This window comes from Petaurus breviceps, unplaced genomic scaffold (genome assembly GCF_028583685.1).
Source record: "Petaurus breviceps papuanus isolate PSGF00001 unplaced genomic scaffold, PetGlider_PUasm1.0 78, whole genome shotgun sequence".
In the NCBI taxonomy this organism is placed as follows: Eukaryota; Metazoa; Chordata; class Mammalia; order Diprotodontia; family Petauridae; genus Petaurus; species Petaurus breviceps.
In genome coordinates this window covers 5,914,080-5,918,166 of record NW_027186502.1, presented here as the reverse complement: position 1 = coordinate 5,918,166, position 4,087 = coordinate 5,914,080, and the positions used below count along the sequence as shown (strand labels likewise).

At 37.3% G+C, this 4,087-nt stretch overlaps 1 pseudogene; it reads right to left on the bottom strand.

Annotated features, from left to right (window-relative positions):
• Positions 1-1,476: 1,476 nt before the first annotated feature.
• LOC138175664 (L-lactate dehydrogenase A chain pseudogene) lies at positions 1,477-3,053 on the bottom strand (annotated as a pseudogene).
• Positions 3,054-4,087: the final 1,034 nt, after the last annotated feature.

The following is a 4,087-nucleotide window of genomic DNA, read 5'->3' as shown; positions in this document are numbered from 1 at the left end:
AAAATCTTACTATGATTTCCAGTACTTTTAAAGGTTCATTAGATGCTAAAGAATGAAAAGGATATTAAGGTGTCTGACTTTTTTAAAAAGACTCACTCTCCAATAGTCCACCCCATTTCTGCATCAAACCACCCATCTCTCTTCTAATCTCTTCTAATTTACCCAATTTCATTTGTCTAGACCTAACCTTATTTCTCCTTCAAACCACTTCTCACTATCCACCTTTTCCTACCCCACTCCCTTCTGCTCTTCCACTGATACTGTACCCAACAGTTCTACCTCTATGAAAAGTATCTTCTTCCATACATTGTTGCCTACTTCTACCCCCACCTCTGAAGAACTGCCTGTAATTGTGTGTGTATTTTTAGAGGGAGTGTCAATTTTAAGATCATGTGATTCTTTTTCACCCACATGCCCAAATAAACCATTTGATTCCTTCCTCCAAAAGCCAACACTTTTATTAATGAACTTTAATTATTTTAATTTTAAATAATATTTAATCGACAACAGGAATTACCATTATTTTGCATCAATTTTATGCCATAGTAATTTTTTGTTATTCATTAAATTATTTTAGATGAAAAACAATAGAGATCTTTTGAAACTTTTTGCACATTAATCTTTCCTTAATATGGTGTAATGCTCCAGTTCCTATACAAAAGTTGGGATTTCAGAGAGTATCTCTAAAAAAATATAAAATGTTGAATTAATTGCATAAAAAGATGGCCTTAGAACCATAGCTATTTCTCTCAATAGTTTATCTACACTACCTATTGTAACCATGGAAACACTAATTGCTTAAATCTATACTCCAAAACTACAATTAGATTCAGCACACTATCAAATCTTAGATTTTAGGCAATATCCTGAATAATAGAAGGGACCAGGCCTTGCTGGAACACCCTGTCCCACCCCGAGAATGCCTGTGAAATTATGTCATTCAAAATTCTTCAAAAAAATCTAAAATTCTTACTATCACTGCACCCCTCAACATAGATTGCAGTAAATCCTTAGAGGAAGAGGAGACCTAATGGTTTACCACATAGTAGTTTTTCATTAAATTACTTCCTTTGAGTGACCCCTAGGGAGAAAAGTGACTTAAAAGATTCAAGGCACTGTGTAGAATAAAATCTGGAAAAAAATCAGTGATGTATATTCAGACTTGAAAAAAAAAGTTGCACATAATAGGCAACAACAAACCTTAATTTTTCTCATCAAGAAGACTTTGTAGCTATTCATTTTGGGTACAGATAAAACATGGCTCAGCTAAAGAAGACGAAGGGATCATCATCATCATCAATATGATGAGATTGAATCGGGGAATCTCTGGTATCTTCTACTTTGTGTTCTTTTTCTTTTCTTATCAGTTATTTGTTGTTTATTCAGTATTTAGGGTTAGTATGACACTTGAGGAATTGGTTGCATTGTTGTACGTATACAGATCTTTTTATATAATATGGAAATTTACAACTATTGATATGTGTGTGTGTGTGTGTGTGTGTGTGTAGACAAAAATCAGGTCCTCTGGAAATGTGATGTTTGGGGCCATGCTGTAGAGCCCTAATGGAGGGGAGCACAAGGTAATCAATGCATCAATAAAAAGTTACTACTGTATGGTGCCTTGTAGCCAAGAGTGTTGTATTCTGGACCTATGGGGACCTGTAGTACCTATATATTAGGCAGGTAGTTTATATACCTGTGGGGCACTATCTGCTTGACACCAACTACTGAGACTATACAAGTCATATCCAGCATCATATGCAAACATCAACAGGGCTTAAACAAATAGTCACACTCTACTATTCCCCATTTCTAACTTTAGGAAGAGACTAGAGTGTGTTCACAGGTTTTACATTTCTGGTGTTCATTCACTAATCAGTGGAAGGATTTGACCTATTTGAAAAGCGCATCATATATAACCCCTTAACCACTGTCATGTTCTCTTGATGGCAGCACATTAAAAGGTTTTAAAATTGTAGCTCCTTCTGGATTTGCCAAAGAGTATCTGCACTCTTCCTTAAATGGCTCTCTTCCTCTGGATTCATGTTTACCTTCACCACATTTGAAATGCCATTCTGCCCCAAGATACATGGGACACTAAGGAAGACATCCTCATTAATGCCATATAGGCCCTTAATCATGGTGGAAATTGGATGCACTCTCCTAAGATTCTTCATCATGCTTTCTGCCAGATATGCCACAGACAAGCCAATGGCCCAGGAAGTGTAGCCCTTCAGCTTGATCACCTTGTAAGCACTTTCAACCACCTGTTTATGAACTTCTTTCCAATTCTCTGAATCAGCATCAGTTCCTATTTGAGGATTAACATTCTTCATAGACACACTGTCAAGATTCACACCACTCCACACAGGAACACTGGAGTCTCCACGTTCACCAAGGACCCATCCATGACAACTTGAAGAATGGACACCAAGTCTCTCCCCAATTAGGTAACAGAAATGGGCAGAATCCAGATTGCAACCACTTCCAATAACATGGTTTTTTAGGAAAGCCACTTAGCTTCCAGGACACATATATCAAAATATCCACTGGATTGGAAACAATAAGCAGCTTGCAATTAGGGCTATATTTAACAATATTGGGAATGATGAATTTAAAGATATTCACATTATGCTGGACCAAATTAAAATGACTTTCTCCCTCCTGTTGATATGCCCCAGCCATAACAATGACAAGTTTTGAGTTTGCAGTTACACTGTAGTCTTTTCCAGAAACAATCTTTGGCTTTTTGAGGAAAAGGCTGCCATGTTGGAGATCCATCATCTCTCCCTTTAGTTTGTCTTCTATTACATCAACTAAGGCAAGTTCATCAGCCAAATCCTTTGTTAAGATACTGATGGTACATGCCATGCCAACGGCACCAACCCCAACAACAGTGATCTTGTTTTGGGGAACCTGTTCCTCCTTTAGGACATTCAAAATCAGCTGATCCTTGATAGTAGATGCTATTTTGGGGGATATGGAGGGTGCTGTTCAGGCTGCCAAAGTTGTGAGTTATATGTGAGATGGCTGCTCCCAGACTCATGCCTTTGTGTTCTTTTTCTGAGTATAGGTGAGATACATATATCCAGTCTTAAAGGTAACCTTGTAAGTTCAAAAAGTCTAGCAATCCTAATATCTTTGGTTAAAACTGACTGAAGGCAAGAAGAAATTCTGCATCAAAAAATAAACTACTGGCAAGAGAATGAGCCCAATCCTTGGTCTGGTTCAACCAATGATATGAAACTAGAAGACTTGTTTAGACAGTGCAGAATCAAGGTGAAGTATAAAATGTCTCTTTATCAATCCTGTCAAGTACTTTATGTTTTAATGGTTTTAAATCTCAACCTCTTGGAAGAGTATAGAAATAATTATTATGCCTGCCTTTTAAAAGTCTTTGTTACTGATTACTTGTGAAAACCTTTTGTGTTAAGCATTTCTCATATAATAAGAAATAAATAGCTGTTTTAGATAATTGTGTAGAGCACTGAGAAATGAAGTGGCTTGTCCAGGTATGTCAAATGAAGGATTTGTACTCAGGTCTTCCTAGCTTTGGAGACACCTCTTTATCTACTCTGCGTAAAGTAGAGCTCCAGATTGAAATTATGCAGAGAAGAAGTGGGGGGAAAACACTGATTATTCTTTTATTTGGTTAGGCTCTCCCAGAACTGACTACTTTGTATCCACTGGGGTTCAGAGAAAAGAGGACCCTCAAGTGGAGAGGTGCATGCCTGCATCTCCTTGGCCTAAGCAGTAGTAATTATTTTTAGAATATGGACACAACACAAGCAAACTTAATAGCCAAGCACACAATATACATGGAGAAAAGTTTAAATGTTGAAAATAAAATATACTGACACCAGAACTAGATGGTTATATACCACAGTACTAAGCTATGGTAATTCTCAACATGGCATGAAGCTATAATCTTCCTTATTCATACTAAAAAGTTCCATGTAACAGGTGTTTAGTCCATTATGGAATTCCTCAGATGGTTCAGCACCCACATGTATATCCCCTTGTTGTCAGACTCTAGGACCAGTGTTTTAGAGACCCTGAGTGAAGGTAGATCTAGTACTGGAGAGGA